Genomic DNA, 18398 nt, shown 5'->3' with positions numbered 1-18398 from the left:
TGGGCAAGTGTGGGCATATTTATACCTTGAAGGTGCCGAGTTTGACGTAAGGTTGGACATAATAACGTCATCAAAGACTCAGTTCTTTGAAAACTCCATGAGTTCTTGGACAAATCAATATTCAAGCAAGGGGGAAGTCCCTGACTGCTGAAGGCGGGGTTTTCCAAGAAATCGTTGTGGATTTTCGGAACTAGTGGAAGTAGCCATGCCGTATTTGGACTGCATAGGCTAAGTCTAAATATGGTTATGATGATTTCTATGCCTATATAAGGATAGGGTGATTTATACCTATATATGGGCATGAATCGGGAAAATTACACTAGGGTCCTAAATTCATATACAACACCCACTCCACTTTATTATGTTTAACATTACTAAGTTATAAGCACTAAAACATATCCAAAGCATGTGTTTACAATCCCACCCAAAATACACAAAATGCATTTGAAAAGGTTGCACACGAAAAATGAGCATTTGTACAGTACGCATTTAAAAGCAATAGGCGTCATTTAAAACATGAATTATGATGTTGGCAAAGCTAACTGAATGAATCATGTAATGACACTTATGAAATGGCTCCAAGTTACAGAATAAAAGGTCGAGACCATCCCATAGCAGAAATAATATACTGTTTTGGTTTAGCGGACAAGGTCAAATATTGTCTCTAGGAAGTATTTAAAGAATTCATGTTCTCTAAGAATAGTTCTACTTTAAGCAGATTACTTTGTGCCCCAAAAAATAATTTTCAAGTTTTTGGGGAAAAAGTCCAAATTAGCCGTAGAAAAATAGAGTTCCAAAGCTTTGGAAGGATTGTTATGAAAAGTGAAGGCCAAATTTAGAGTTGATGGAACGCTGTGTGCAGATTTCAAAAGTTATTCTCGGTGTCAGGAGAAAACATCAAATCGTCTAGGCTGGCAAATAAATAGTCTACCACAGTAGGTGAAAGTGGAACAACTTCATTAAGTAGATCAATTATGCATAGATGAGAAGCATCGCCGTCAGCATCATTCGCATTCGAAATGTTCGCAGCAGATGGTACCTGTGTGCCTATTGTTCCACACACCTCACAATTAGCTGTAGTTGCTGGTGAGCTCTCCACGAATGTCGTCATCAGGATTGGCAGCCGTTGGGGGCAACACGATGCATGAGCCGTTATCGGACCTAGCAAAGCATTAACATCCGTTGGCAGTGCTGATGGAAGTGTAAGACAAACGTCCAACACGCATTCGTCTCTGCAAATCAGGCTTCGTAGAACAGGTAAGATGCAATCTTGCCAGATTGGTCTGAACGCGAGAAACCATGTGGTGTTCAGATCTCTTAAACGAGCCAAGACAAGAATCTGTGTAATTCTGTCACGGTACCGCATGGCTAGGAGGGCGTCCTCCATGGTAGTCTGGGTATCGCTGGTGCACGAAATTTGGAAAAATGCCTAGGACTGCTTCAAAGGGTGCTAACAGTCCCGAAAAAACTGTCTTAAATACATGTACAATACCACTCGTATCAGACATGTTTAAGATATGACCTAACATTTCTGCGAAATGTATTGGACAATTCGTTGATAATAGGACATGTATCTCCGCAGAAGTCTTTGCGACTTGCAGATCATACGTTTCTCTGGACGAGGTCAGTGGCACCGTTTTGTGCAAAAGAATGACTTTCATTCTGCTTAAAGTATCTATTTGTATAGAAGAGATATTCAGTGAAGGCCATTACAGCGACTCCCCGTCTGTCTTCGTTTTAGGAAACAATACTTGCATACAACAAGTGACCCTGGCTGACACACTAACGAGATAGGCTATACCTGGCATCATTCCACAACAGCTGTGATCACTCAACATTATGTAGCTACCATTGGATAGCTGCCTAAAAACTGGGTCTATCACTGCTGCTGGAGAACCGTGCAGGTGGCAAGAAACGTTAGTTGAAGAACCCTCGCAGGCTCCGTGTAAATGAATACCTTGGTTAAAAAGTGTACCGCTTACCGAGTTCTTACAATTTGTTCCACTAAGAAATACTTCCTTTCCCCCACTCCAACATTTGTGTGTATATGGTAAATTCCAGGTTGACTTAATGTATTCTTTACCCAACCTTTCATACAGGCCTGCTGGTATGTGTTTTAAGCAAAACTGAAACTGGAAAATCGTCACTGGTATCGTGATGGTGCCATGTATTATCCATTCCACGACTGGCTTCTCAGAAACAGTTAATGGTAATCTTTCCAGTTTTTCTATGCTCAGCACCGTATAGTCTGCTCCTCTTTGTGCCAAAAAGATTTGTTTATCTGTAAGGTTAAATACAGTAAACAATGACGTGGTGTTGATTAGACACCATGGCACATAGCCTGAACGGAGATTTTGTAATGTCTAGCCTAGCAGCATTATAGAACGTAACTGAGACTGGCCATGTTGTAACATTAGCAAATCCTGCTCTATTTTGTCAATGGCAGAGGATACAATGCTGTCCAAAGAATAGATTCTGGAGGACAGAGTCGTTAACCCATTGTCCACTACAGAGAGAGCTTTCTCTAAATTAATACTATCAATTTCTCGTATTCTTTCAGCAGATTACATTTGCTTGACTTTCCATGCTTCATTGTAAGCAGAGTATATACCGGCGTATATGAAACGTTTTTGACGTGGTTTACGAGGTCCAAGTAAGAAGTCTTGTAAATCAACGCCTTCTTTAAGTAAAGTCAAGTGTTGTTTAATTTCTGGAAGTGTGGATTTCTGTAGCCACTCAAGGCATAGTTTCCCTACACTGTATGTTGTAACTATCCCTGGATGTTGTCTCTCGGAATATCTTGGATCTGGCTTAGTTACTGTGAACCCATGTGTTTTGTTCAGGAATCTATCTTGACAGTAATTCGTGTCTGTGGGCCAGATTAACCATTTTTTCCAATCAGGATTAGTTCTATTCGGTTGTAAAATCTGTTTTGCGTCTACCTCCTCATCTGCAGTGCCATTACTGTCAGGTGTGGGCTTAGGTATGGACGGTTTGTTTAATTATTTTATCTTAGCTAAGCCAAGACAAGATGTTTGTTGAACAGTGTCATTTAAAAACATTATTTGTTCTGGGATAATGCAGGCTCTGAATAAGGCTTCTAAACCTTGCACCTGCCAGTCTTTTGTGCCCCAGACTGTTTTTGTCTCAATGTTGTCTTTACAAAAGTTAAAACCTAATGTAGACTGCCGAGCATAAAAGTTCGCAGAATAAATTTGTTTAGTATTAGTCAGCATGTTTTTCATTCCTGTCTTATTCACATTTGTGAAATAAAACGTTTCTGGATTTGTGACATTAAAACCTGAGAAGTATGGAAACTTTTCATAAAATGTTTTTGAGCTGCCCTTTGGCGACGTTGGACAATGTTTCCATTGATTACAAGTAAAAACATTTCTAGGGCGTCTCATCTCTACAATGAAGGATTCAAGCATGTGAATCTATGAAAGTTCCAATACTGGAGTAACCACTGCACCTCGAGGGTTCACCAAATGTCTAGCAGTGGTTGCAGTGTATCTGAGAATACAAGCTGTTCACATTTCCTTACCTGGACGATTGGCTTATTAGAGCCAGCACTCTTCACCAGTGCTAACATGACACCCAGATGACAACAGATCTACACAATTTCAGGTTCACTGTGTACATACCCAAATCTCATTTACAGCCATTACAGATTCAATCAATCATACTTAGGAGCAATCCTGAACAATCAGGATTAGCTATCCCAATTGTGTAAGAATGCAAAACCTTCAGACAATACTGCCTTATTTTCAGACCAACCAGCAACTCCGTGAGGGTGGTCATGCGTCTGTTAAGGATGATGGCTTCTTGCATTTCTGTACTTCCCCACACAGGATTACATGTGCGTCCATTACAATAATGTCTAGCTTGTAGTGGTCACAGGGTCAGCCAGCATAACTACTGATAGCCGCCACACTCACCATTCTCTGCCATGGTGGAACACAACCAATCTCGACCCTGTTTCCCATCTCACTCACAAAAGACTCCTCAAAGAATGGATTGGGTGCTCACCTCCAACACCTCACAGTACAGGGCCTATGGGATGTCAAGCACCAATCTCACCACGTCAACTACCTGGAGCTTCAAACTGTTCACCTAGCATTGAAAGCTTTCCTACCTCACCTAGTTCATAAGGTTGTACTAGTTCGGACTGACAATATGCTGGTGAGGTTATTATCTTCAAAAACAAGGGAGGGGGGCACGATCAATACAACTCTCAAAACTGTCTCAGACCATCTGGAACTGGGCTCTACATCACCACATTTACTGGTTAGCAAAATACCTCCTGGGAACAGGCAACTACTTTCCAGATTAGCTCAGCAGGATGCAGCAACAAGTCCACGAATGGGAACTCCAGCCACAAGCTGTCCTACCCTACTTCCAAAAGTGAGGCTTCTTTCAAATGGATAAGTTACTTACCTGTAATCCTAGTTCTCTTCCAGGGGTATCTTCATCAAAGTCATAAGCACTGAATATTCCCGCCCATGTGCAGGGACCCCGGAAATAATAAAAAATTATATATGAAAACATATATATATATATATATACACAGCTCTCTCTCTCTATATATATATATATATATATATATATATATTTACACTTACACATCTATCATTTTTTCTCATCAAAATGCAGCCCCTATATAGGAGGCTAAACAAAGCAATAATAAACAAACAAATATCATTTGCAATCACATATTACACATATATACACACACATACCACAGGAAGGCAAGTTCACTTGAACTCCTTTTAATGAGCAGTCATGAAAGAAAAAACTACAAAAGAGCAAGCATTGTTAGCCTACAGGCTGCATTATAAACCAATCATTAAAAAATGGTGTATCACCCAAAATAGTCAAAGGACCTGGGTATCAAATGATAAGCATGAAAAGTGGTCCTGGACCTATATTTAGTATTTAGGACAAATCAATTCTTTGAAGAAATGCTAACAGGCAGTTCATAGGAATTAATCCTAAACGGGGAAAGAAAAATGTTCTTGTCTATACATATACGTATGCAATGCACCCATCAAGTTTTACAAAACATACCAGTTTCTTCGAACATCAACATTTATTTCAATATTTACAATTTATATAAAAATTCTTTGTACATAAATCAAGAAAGAAAAATGCCAGGCGCAGTAGTAAAGTGCAAGGAATAGTGCTCGTGTGGAAGAAAAGATCAATGAAAAGGAATAGAATAATTCACATAAGAAACATAAGGTACAATTCCTTATAACAGAAACCTGACCCAGGTAACTAAATCAAAACAATTTCCTATTTACAAAGGCAAAATGCCATGGGGAGGGAAATGGGAAAAAAGGATTCAGGTTTCAAAAGATTTAAGGGATAAAAAATGTCGACGTTTCGACCCTGGCACATTGGTGGGTGGGTTGACACCTCGGCTGCGGGTCGTCATCAGGACAAGAACGGACAAGGGAACCTACAACGAAAGCTGGCAGCACTTCACTTGAAAGAGCCACCAATCAATGATGTGCTCCGCCAACGAATGATGTACTAAATCACCTCAAGTCTATCAATGACGAGGTTTTTCTTAAATAGAACTTAATTCCAAGAGCATATCAGTATATTATTCGGAGGTCACTCAAAAATCGGTAATGCAGCGAATGAACAAATCACCCCGTCAGCTCTGTTAGGGTAGATCACGGAGTCTAACAACAAGGAGCTCAGAGGGAAAATAGGGTCATAGGTCGCCCTCCACTCAACAACTTTTCAACAAAAAAGAACCTAGACCTAAGGCACTATCTAATTTCTAACTTGATGGTGTACCATGTGTCGCAAAACATTACAACTAGCCTCCCCTCTTTCAATTGATGGGGTAGGAGATACATCCACGTAGTGCCATATTTAAAACTTGCCCAGTCCCTAGAAGTAAAATAACAGCTGTGAGACTACAAACAACACACACCCAGGTGTCACGTTCAGACAAAAGAAAAAAGTGCGTGTGAGCGAGATGGCACCTCACGGGCGCACCACCAACGGGAACCTTGCAGGTACTCACCAGGATTGCCCTGGTCTCATCATTGGCGCCATCAAGCTCGAAAGTAATTGTGTCCAAATATACAAACAAAGAATGTGTTTGTGAATACGTGCAGTGTAAAAAAGCGAGTGTGGTTACTACTTATCCAACCATGGGCAAGTGAAGTATGGTTGGATAAGTAGTAACCACACTCACTTTTTTAATAATCCACAACCAACACTAAGGAGAAAGAATAAAATTGGCTATCCGTGTTGTTTGTGGTGTTTATGTTGTTTTGACTTCATATTTGTTATTGTTGTCTATTTACATTGCATGTATTCACAAACACATTCTTTGTTTGTTTATTTGGACACAATTACTTTCAAGCTTGATGGCGCCAATGATGAGATCAGGGCAATCCTGGTGAGTACCTGCCAGGTTCCCGTTGGTGGTGCGCCCGTGAGGTGCCATCTCGCTCACACGCACTTTTTTCTTTTGTCTGAACGCGACACCTGGGTGTGTGTTGTTTGTAGTCTCACAGCTGTTATTTTACGAATAGGGACTGGGCAAGTTTTAAATGTGGCACTATGTGGATGTATCTCCTACCCCATCAATTGAAAGAGGGGAGGCTAGTTGTAATGTTTTGCGACACATGGTACACCATCAAGTTAGAAATTAGATAGTGCCTTGGGTCTAGGTTCTTTTTTGTTGAAAAGGGTGGATCACGGAGCCAGCACCCAAATGTGGAAGCTACCGGTGGGTAACGTGAATCGCTCTTAAAGGAGTCCCTCGTACGGCTCTCTACCAATTCATTAGATAGGTTTTCAATCCCCAAAACGCTGTACAAAGCAAAAACCGCATCCGGGTTCTAAATCTCTGAGATTGATGTTCTCCTCCAGCTTTGCCCATAGATCAGTATACCCCACCTGCTTTTCTCGGGAGATATCTGCATGGTTGTGGGACATGGTGGGCGACTTCTTGCCAACTGTCCCAGATGATATTAGGCCCAATCTCCAAAGCCTTATTCAAGATGGCCAGAATACAGCAAAGTAATAAATCTGATCAGGCCTGGATACTACAAATAGATGGGAACAGCATAGTGCTTCGCTACCATGCTTGCGTCACGCCACTGATTTTTTTAGTGATCTCACAATGTTCAAACGTTTGACCTGAGTGCGGGTCAGAGGGAGGCTCGGAGGCTTCTTGACCGCCTACATCCTGTTGTAGACCACGCCAGAGGACATATGTGAGCTCTGCAGTGGGATCTGAAGTCTCAGTGGGCTCAGCACATGGACTTTTTTGATTCCATTCAGGTGTCCGCGGAGACTGCAAAAGTCCTGCATTGGTGGTTGCTGGACTGCAGTTGGACTGGTGACAGACACTTCTCCCTACCCCACCCGGAGTTAACGGTCATGACTGATGCATGGTTATTGGGTTGAGGGAGTCACTTGAGAGAGGTGCTGATCAGAGGACTCTGACCTCCTGCGGAAGCACATATCCACATAAACTTGTTGGAGCTGTGGGCCCTATGCTTCCAGCCCTTACAGAGGTAACAGTGTAGACTTTTTTCAGACACTAACACCATGTGGGACTGCAACAAACTGCGCAAGCTGGGGTTGTTGGTCCTGTGCCACGAGGCTTTGGAAGTGACTGAATCATCGGAGCATCATCATGAAAGTCAACACCTGGCTGGATTTTTCAATACCTGGGTGGATTAATCCATCTGGTGTTGCGTAAAGGATCTCAAATGGCAGCTGCACTTGGAGGTGGCTCCGGGCATCTTTCCTCAATGGGGAGAACTCTGACTCAATCTTTTCACCAGAGCAGAGAATTTGTAGTGTACAAATGATTGCACGTTGGAGTTCCTAAGACAGCTCTCGTGAGAAGATGCTTTCCAATTGAGTTGGAGCTTGGGCCTCCTGTATACCATCCCGCCTCTACCTCTCCTATCCAGAGTTATGAGACGGTCAGGAAAGACGGGGCCAAAGTCTTCCCAGTGACTGTGAACTGATTGAGAGTGTGGTACCTGGAATGTCTGGTCATGAGCATCAGCCCTTCGATCCAACAGCCCCTCTGGGAAAGCTGCTTGCAGCAGCAGGGCAGGGTCCTGCAACCACATGGAAGTTGATTGGAGACAGTTGATGGTGTCTGATCTTCCTCCTGTAGTAGTAGGTGTTCTGGCCACCAGGCATCCCTGCTCTAAAACGTGGATGCAGAACGCTGGGAGATGGGAGAAGTTTTTCTGGTGTTTCTCCTGAAATTTTAATTGTTTGCTAATTCGTACCAACAAACAATGCAGGGACGTTTCGATGGTTCTCCTCTATTACGCTAGTATGTTCCACAAATTTAGCACTGTGTATAAGTCGATGTATTTCTTGTTGTGAAGCCAGTACTGACCTCCTTCTTCAAGACTAAAGAATATCTCTCACATGTCAATCGTTAATACCGAGTGGGCACCTAACTTGGTCCCTGTTCAATTTTTTCAATATTGGTCCAGAACCACTCTATTTAATAATTAAACGGTCCGGGACATTTGACACAATGCGTATACTCTCGACCAATCTCTGTCTTGAAAGAAGTATCCGTTTTCGATTAATTTCAGGGATCTCCTGGCCAGTTGAAGCACAAGATCAGGACTGCTGGTTGCCTAATTAGGCTTTCCACTGCCTTAGTGGTGTGCCGAGTGTATGCGTCTGCACGTCTTCCTTATTGGGTTTGGTAAGGACATTTGATGCAAAGGGGGACAAGAGTACCCGCATTGTGTCAAATGTTCCTGACTGTTTGATTAATAAATGCAGTAGTTCTAGACCAATATCGAAAAAGTTGAATGAGATCAAAGTGAGGTGCCCATCGGTATCAACGATAAACATTGACATATGGAGATATTCTGTTGGCTTGAAGAAGGTGGTCAGTATTTGGTTGGAACCACCAAAACGTATCGACACATATGCAGTGCTAAATGTGTGGAACATACTGGCATACTAGATGAGAACCTTGCCCTAATCATGTGCTTGCATTGATTATTTGTACGAATTAGCAAACAATTCAGACAGAGTGTATTGTCTTGTGTGTTCTCTCCTTTCTTTTATACACATGTTGATTGTATGTTATTTTTGACATAATTAATTTTTAAATAGAATAGAAACATTTTTTTAAATAATAAACTCTTTTAAAATTGAATATTTTCATGAATATTTTATTATGCACATGAATCATTAGATTATACTACACGTATATTGTTATATCAGATTACATCTCCACCGGACATACGTCAAACCCACTCAAAAGATAATTCCTTCAGTCTCAAAGAAATTATGGTGGCCTTGAGCTCTGTGAATAGCGGGCGAGCCCCGGGCCTAGATGGTGTTCCTGCCGAAGTCTTTATTAACGACAAAGAACGTTGGAGTAAGTACATTTACCTTCTCATTAATAATATTGCTACGGGTGCAGAGGTACCGTCATCTTGGCAGGGAGCAGTAATTATACCAGTGTTTAAGAAAGGTGACCGATCCCAGCCCGGCAACTACAGGCCGATAAGCCTTATTGATACCATCCAAAAGATAGTAGAGCGTGTGATTGTGAATAGGCTTCTTGACTGGGCTGAGGATAATAATGCTCTGTCACCGTTTCAAGCGGGATTCCGTAGGTCCACAAGTACTATGGATCAGGTATTCCGCTTTAATATATTGCAATGGAGGACCGTGGTGCTGGGCGGGTGTAGCCTATATGCAGCTTTTGTCGACTTACGGGCTGCCTTCGATCTAGTACCACGGTCGAAGCTATGGTCTGTTCTTACGAACATGGGTGTTCCAGATGACTTATTGACACTGATAATGCGGCTCCGTGAAGTAACCTTTGCTAGAATCCAGTGGGGGGGTCAGGGTATGGTGACAGCGGATTTCCCGGTCGAACGGGGCGTTCGACAAGGTTGTTCAATCAATCAATCAATCAATCAAGGACATTTATAGAGCGCACTACTTACCCGGAGGGTCTCAAGGCGCTAGGGGGGGGGGGGTTGCTGCTACTGCTCGAACAGCCAGGTCTTGAGCTTCTTCCTGAAGGAGAGGTGGTCTTGGGTCAGGCGCAGGTCGGTCGGGAGGGAGTTCCAGGTCTTGGCGGCCAGGTGGGAGAAGGACCTTCCTCCTGTTGTCGTTCTTCGGATGCGGGGGACGGCGGCGAGGGCGTGACTGGCTGATCGGAGGTGGCGTTTGGGAGCGTAGAAGTTGATGCGGTTGTTGAGGTAGCTCGGGCCTAGATCGTGTAGGGCTTTGTGTGCGTGGGTGAGGAGACGGAAGGTGATTCTCTTGTTGACGGGGAGCCAGTGCAGGTCTCTCAGATGTCCGGAGATGTGGCTGCGTCGGGGGATGTCGAGGATGAGTCTGGCTGAGGCGTTCTGGATCCGCTGGAGTCTCTTCTGGAGCTTGGCGGTGGTTCCGGCGTAGAGGGCGTTGCCGTAGTCCAGTCGGCTGGTGACGAGGGCCTGGGTGACCGTCTTCCTGGTCTCGGTGGGGATCCACCGGAAGATCTTCCGTAGCATGCGCAGGATGTTGAAGCATGACGAGGAGACGGCGTTGACTTGTCTGGTCATGGAGAGGGAGGAGTCCAGGATGAAGCCCAGGTTGCGTGCGTGGTCTGTCGGTTTGGGTGCGGTGCCCAGGGCGGGGGGCCACCAGGAGTCGTCCCAGGTGGAGGGCGAGGAGCCCAGGATGAGGACTTCCGTCTTGTCTGAGTTCAGTTTCAGGCGGCTGGTCGTCATCCACTCGGCTACATCTTTCATCCCTTCGTGAAGGTTGGCTCTGGAAGCGGCGGGGTCGTTGGTCAGGGAGAGGATCAGCTGGGTGTCATCGGCGTAGGAGATGATGTTCAGGTTGTGTTGGCGTGCGATGGGCGCGAGGGGGCTCATGTAGACGTTGAAGAGGGTGGGGCTCAGCGAGGATCCTTGAGGGACGCCGCAGATGACTTCGGTGGCCTCTGACTTGTACGGTGGTAGACGGACTCTCTGTGTTCTTCCGTCGAGGAAGGAGACGATCCATTCCAGTGCCTTCTCCTGAATTCCGACGTTGCTGACGCGCTGCACTAGGGTGCGGTGGCAGACAGTGTCGAATGCCGCGGAGAGGTCTAGGAGGATGAGGGCCGCTGTTTCTCCGTTGTCCATCAGGGCTCGGATGTCATCGGTGGCAGCGATGAGGGCGGTCTCGGTGCTGTGGTTGGCTCGGAAGCCAGACTGAGGGGTCGAGGGATCCATTCGTCTCGAGGAAGGCGGCCAGCTGTTTGTTGACGGTCTTTTCGATGACTTTGGCTGGAAACGGGAGGAGCGAGATGGGGCGGTAGTTCTTGAGTTCGGTGGGGTCCGCTGTTGGTTTCTTTAGTAGAGCGCTGAGTTCGGCGTGCTTCCAGCTCTCCGGGAAGGTGGCGGTGTCGAAGGAGGTGTTGATGATGTCCCGCAGGTGGGGTGCGATGACAGCGTCGGCCTTGTTGAAGACGTGGTGAGGGCAGGGGTCGGTCGGAGATCCGGAGTGGATGGAGTTCATCATGCGGACGGTGTCATCGGTGCTGATCGGAGTCCAGGCGCGGAGGGTGGTGGTGGGCGGCGTTGCAGCGGTCGTTGTGTGCGATGGTTGAAGGCTGAAGCTGTTGTGTATGTCCGCGATCTTGTTGTGGAAGTAGGAGGCGAGGGAATTGCAGAGGTCTTGCGATGGGGTGATGTCGTTGTTTCCGGCGTTGGGGTTGGAGAGCTCTTTCACGATGTTGAAGAGTTCCTTGCAGTTGTGTGAGTTGTTGTCCAGTCGGTCCTTGAATGCAGTTTTCTTGGTGGCGCGGATCAGTTGGTGGTGCTTCCGGGTGGCAAGCTTGAGGGTGGTCATGTTGTCCGGTGTTTGTTCCCTTCTCCAGACTTTCTCGAGGGCTCGGCAGTTCTTCTTGGAGCTCTTGAGTTCGTCGGTGAACCATGGGGCTTTCTTGCTGCCGGGTCTGCTGGGCGGGGTCCTCAGAGGGGCGAGTTCGTCCGCGCAGTTGCTGATCCACTTCGTGAGGTTGTCGGCGGCCTGGCTGGGGTTCGCTGAGCTGGCGGGAGGGTGCTGACTCAGGGAAGCGGCGAGCTGGTCGGCTGTGATCTTGTTCCAGCTTCTTCGGGCAACCTGTTGCTGGTGGTGGTGGGTCGTCCTTCTTCTGAAGGTGAAGTGGACGCAGCTGTGGTCCGTCCAGTGGAGTCCTGTGGCGTGGCTGAAGGCGATGTCTATGCTGGATGAGAAGACGGCGTCGAGTGTGTGTCCGGCGAGGTGGGTGGGGGTGGTCACCAGCTGCTTGAGTCCCACGTTTGCGAGGTTTTCCAGCAGGGTGGTGGTGTTGCGGTCGTCGTTGTTCTCCAGGTGGAAGTTGAGGTCCCCGAGGAGGATGTAGTCGGCTGAGGGGAGGGCGAGCGGGCTGATGAGGCTGCTGTTCAATGGCTCCCACTCTTTTTACACTGTTCATTAACGGTGTCGTAACCCGCATGTTATCTGCTAAGTTGGACGCTCCTTCATTAGCTGGTATAAAAATACCTATTTTAATGTTCGCAGACGACACGCTTATCCTATCAAAGACCCCAAGTGGTTTACAGCGTGCATTGTCTATCTTTGACTTATTCTGCGGGGAGCCGGCCTAGAGGTCAATGTGACAAAATCAAAACTCATGATTTTTAATCCCCACCGTAGTTTTAAATCCAAAATTATCATGAATGGTCGTCCTCTAGAGGTGGTGAGCACTTTTACGTACCTGGGTATTCACATCTCAAACAAGAGCAGATGGTGCCAACATATAGATATTGCAACATTGAGGCAAAGGCAATTATCAGGTGCTCTTAGTTCCGAGCATAGAAAGTCCCTGACGAAACCTGTAAAGCCTGCCCTTCAGGTATATGAAGCAAAGGCTCTCGGCTCCGCACTATGCGGTGCTGAGCTATGGGGTTTCGATAAGGTGGTTGCTCTACAAACTTCGGAAAATAAGTTCTTCCGAGCAATAACTGGTGTCCCCAAAAGTACTCCCTTGCTGCTTCTTAGGTACGATCTGGGCAGAAAAGCGGTTACTAACCTGGCCAGGCTTCGACCGATTCTGTACTGGAGAAGGCTTTGGACCTCGCCTGAGCTTTCCCATTATGCTGAGGGGTTTCTAGACATTATCAAAGCCTATATATTCCATAAAATCGGGTGGCTCAAATCGCTGAAAACAATTCTGATTGAGCTTGGAATGAGTTTGCTTTGGCTAGACCCAGCAGGAGCATCATTCCCTACTAAAAGTGTTTTAAAAGAAATTTATTGGGAAAAGGTAGCCTCCCGGGGTTGGAGTAGTCCTAGTAAAGGATCTATGGCCGAAGGATTTTTAGTGGCTAAGTTGTATCCTTCTCTGGAACCCTACTGGGATATTATAACTAGACCTGGCGATAGAAAACTTTTATTTCAAATGAGAGCAGGTGCACTCCCCCTTAGATTTTTGACAGCTAAATGGGAAGGTGGGTTGAGTGATAGTTGCCCTGCTTGTGGTTCCTCCAAAGAAACAACCGGCCATTTTTTATTTGCTTGCACAGCTTATGCGGATCCAAGACGAGTATGGTTAAAACCGATGTGCAAGAATTTAGGGACTACCAGTAGTGCGGTTGCCTTGCATATTATATGTACTAGCACTGTGATATGGATATCAATAGGCACTGCCAAATATCTTGGATGGGCATGATCGATTAGACAGAGATTGATAGTCACTTGACTATTCTCTGTCTGGATAAACTGCCAGCATGTTTTAACTACGTTTTTATTCCCAAAAATTGTTTTATCCAGGTGTTTTTTAACTTCTTATTACTGTCAAAAGCTGCTAATTTTGTATTGTATGAAAACTTTCAAAATTGGAATTGTACATCGAGTCATAAACTATAAATATTATGCTTTAGTTTTTAACATAATTGATTGTAAATTTAATCTGTATTTTTAAATTTAGGATGCTCTTGCTTTTATGAGTGAAATCTCGAATAAAGCATACTTTTGACTTTGACTTTGACTATATTGTTATATTAAAAAAACTCTTCCTTTTTTATTAAACATTTGATTGAGTCAGTAAATGTTGTGCCACTTTACTTAGGCTGGGGGTCATGTACATGAGTTTTGGATAAATTATAAATTCATGTGTGATGAAATTATACTGAAAGAGTACTTGAGTGATTTATGACTCCAAAGGGAAAATGTTGTGACTTTACAGTCTGATACGAAGCCCTGTCCCTTTGGATATAGGCAATTGAAGATACCAGACAAAGTCATAGGCAGTGTTAATACATGAATTCAAGGGGCCGTGCGCAATAGCAACATGCTCAAATGACAAATTTTTACTGGGTCTTTATGCCCTTAAAACCACAAACGGCGGGATAAATACACACATCCAATCAGAATACAGTAATTTCTTCATTCTCATGAACAAATACATTGCTGCTCAGACAGGACAGAATTACACCATCTTCAAGCATACAGCCAATCAAAAAAGAAAGACGATACATGCCACTGGTGTGATACAAATGTAAATGTCAAGGTATTTGTAGAGTGCACTGTCACCAAGCGATTTCCTGGCTCTATTACTCATACCGCTGTGGAACCCTTCCTGGCTTTCCCTGTGAAGTGTCCACTCCTGGGCACCCCCAGGGTGAAGCCAGGCATCCTAGCGCTGTTGGGGCCGGTGTGGAGGTTAAGCATGCTATTGCCCAGAGTTGCAGCGTGGGGCCCATGATTAGAATAGGCACCGAGGCTAGAATTGTCAGGTCTGAGGAAATTGAGCCCAAGACCCGCCGAGGCGGGAATTGAACCCTGGTCCCGGGCCAGAACTCTGCATCAGGGTCTGCCGCTCTAACCATTGAGCCACACTCCTCCACAATACAATATGATACAATATGGCAGAGTGGGTGATGTCCACATGCCCAGTGATCGGGACAGTAGGGACTTTTCAGAACTAGACAACAACACAGCTTGCTCAATACTTTGTCCAATCAGGGACAGACACTCAGTCGTATCCATATAAGGAATGCTAAGGATGGCTGTGGCTTGGCTAGTGAGCTAATGAATTTTGAAAGTAGTGACCTTGAGCAAGCCTTGTGTTACAAGCGGTTTAGTTACAGGGGTGTGGAATTTAATAAGATATCTACTTGTAAATACGGCAGGTTGCTTCATAAATCTACTAGTCCTGTAACAAAATCCACTTGGCCCTTTGGCGCCATGAAGTGCAGCGACAATTATGGAAGCAATCTCATTATATAAGCTTTCTGATATAGATTCTCTGATTATGTCGGGGCTCATACCATAGTAGCGGTTGAATACTTTCAATCCCCTTATGTTGCCACGTTTCCACAGATCTACATACTGGGGCTGAGGGTAGTGATAAGCAATAGTACCTGGGTTAAAATGCCCTTTTTAGTCTGCAAACCTACTAACTGGCATGTTTAAGGGTTTTCAAAAACTCTTCTCTAGTCTTGTCCATACTGAGAAATGTTGGAAATTTACTCCTGACTATGGCATACGTAAACCTTCCTGAGTTGGGAAACTTTGGTTGGAGGGTAATTGAACTTGCAAACACTCAGATTTTCACATTGCATATTTGCTCATGCTAAAATGCAGTTCACAGATATTTTCTAGTACTATTTCTTGTCCTACTTCTGTAAATTCTTGGAAACTCACGAAAGCTATATTGCTGCACTTAATGCAAGGACATATATCATGGGTGCACTTTTGAAACTTTCTTTAATAAATGGGCCCCTAATTTGGTCTGGCGTTGACCGTGACCCTTTGTGTTTATTGAACTTGTGTGTCTCTCTCTTTGTTGGCTGGCTTCACTGTGAGTGACCACATTCTGCTCTTTCACAAGGAGGAGCATTATCTGCACACAAAGTAATTTTGTTCAGTGCCAGTGACTACTGTGGCAGTGTTTGCTATTTGAGACCAAAAACTACTTTTGCTTTTGCCAATGTTTGTTATAATGGTGAGGGCCCAGCAGCTCCCATGCCAATAAGGTTTTACAAAAACTGTGCCAAAACAATTCACACAATGACAAAACTAAAAAGCTGACCACCAATTTCAGACGGTAAACAGCGTTTACAACGCAACTTTTACAATGCAATAATTGCGCTGGGGGGCGCTGTAGGATAGGTAATAGTTTAATTTACTATCCAACACCTTCCCTAGTGTCCACGGGGACTGGAGTTGGAATAGTAAATTAAACTATTCACTATCCAGCGCCCCCCAACGCAAGTCGTTGTAACGACTTGCGTTGTAAAACCTGCGTTGTAAAGGTATGCGTGGAAAAAGCATGCGTTGTAACGACATACATCCATTTCAGACCTACTGGTTTTGCCAATGCTTGTGTATTTTTGTTTCCCATAATCTCATTGAAATTGGTTTTACTGATTTTCCATTATGAATATTTTTGGGAAATACTAGCATGCATCAACATATGTTAGTAAATGATGCAGCAAATAAATGGTATCCGAAATTTTACAGCACTTAAGTACAAAAATGTTTCCTGCTTTAATTTTTTTTAATGAACTTTTTATTTTGAAAGCAAAGAATCATCAATCTTGCTTTCAAGCTTCTGTGAATATTTGCATCAATTCAGAGACCATTCTGGGAGCATTATACATAGCCTCATATTGGTAAACTTTCAAAAAGTGTACACATTTTTATACTGGAACCACTGTCAGAAGTAATTTACAAAATGTACTTAGAGCGCTTACCCTAATAATAATAGCTTTCAATTAATGAACCATAAATTAAAGTTTGGACAGCATTAACATATGGGCAAAAATATTACCTTAACTGCAGACAGTGCTCTTCCCTGATCCATAATGTGTACTGCAAACTGGCAGCCAAAGGGTTTGTGCTTTAAGGGGTTGGACCTATTTGTCTCAAGGACAAAATACACATGAAAACCCGTTGGCCTTGACCCCAAACATGATGTCCTGGGTGAACATTACATACAGAAAGAAGTTTGGAATAAAAGATGGAAATATGGAATCTTGATTGTTTGGTTATTAAGAGAGGTGTCCAAGCAGCAGCATTAATGTGTTTTAACCTGTTGTATTAAGTCTGTAGCCTTCAAAGAATTAAAAAGCTTTTTGTAGTATGGTTATTTGTACAGTTTTCGCAAATTTTAGAGAAGTCAGTACTCCGTGATGGGGAATACAGCCAATATCGTCGTTTTTTTATCAATTTCCAAGAGCTGGCTTTCTTATTCTTCAAATCGTTCCTGCAGTTTCAGCATTTGTAAATCATTGTCCTCTATCATACTTTTAATGTGAGTTCTTTTGACAAACCTTGACCTCACATTACAAAGGCCCGCTTTTACTTCACAAGAACTTTTAAGCGATTGTGACAGCTGCCATTAAATGAGCCTTCGATATCTGCCAACAGGAGCTCAGGGAAGCAGTCAAAGGAAACATGCTAAATTTGTCAGATTTTTTTGTGGATTTGTATAAACACTTTTTTGACTTTCTCCTTTTTGCTATGCCCCTCACTCTATGAATCTTCTCAAATTTGATTGTACCACGAGAGAGCTGAACATCCTATATTTCTAACAAATTGTGTCATACGGCACTGAAGTTATAAGCAAATCGAAAACCGCTTATTCAACAATGACAATGTCTCTAATTTTTTACCTTTTCAGGCATACCTAACATTTTTTGCAAAGCTAGCTCGCTAAAACTATAGAACCTATTTACACCTAAACAATCAAAGACACACTAGAGTTAACTTTTAGTTTCCTGTCAAGTATGGTGTAATTATGTTCTGTGTTTTGTCTGTAAAAAATGAGCAAGTAGTCCTATGAGTGTTAAAATAGGGTAAAGCCACATTTGTTATACCCTGCCCCATTATTCCTTCTTTTTCATGGATCTTAATTAACCATGGCATACCAAATCTAATATGGTCCATTTTGTAAACAAGTGTGCAAACAAATTATGTTAAAATCAGGATTACGCTCCTTACCTAATCTTGTGCAATTTTCTGTAATTTCACATAATTGCGCTACAGAGGTTTACGCGAGTTACACCAACACCTCAATAACTGAACCAGTTAGAAGTGACAGCAGAAATTCAAGATCTGTTAAACACCTCTTTTGGGAATGGTGCTACGCAGTTTGCTCTAGATAGCAGTACTCTTAAGAAAGCTGGAAAAGTTAGCTTCCGTACTATGTTCTGCAATTTAACCTGCTAAAGGGAATATTCTAAATTCTGCGCAGTTTTTTTTCTGCAGTGCCTCAAGGCAACAAATGAGAATGGAAAATTCACATGTTTCACTGATTTGGGTGTAAACCAGTGAGTTTGTTGGCATAGAAGGATGACCATTGCATTGCCATGCTAGTGTTCAGTAGCTACCGGGGAGACACCACAGAAAAGAAACTG

Source organism: Lissotriton helveticus, chromosome 12 (assembly GCF_964261635.1).
Source record: "Lissotriton helveticus chromosome 12, aLisHel1.1, whole genome shotgun sequence".
Lineage (NCBI taxonomy): Eukaryota > Metazoa > Chordata > Amphibia > Caudata > Salamandridae > Lissotriton > Lissotriton helveticus.
Note: the sequence above shows the minus strand (reverse complement) of the source record.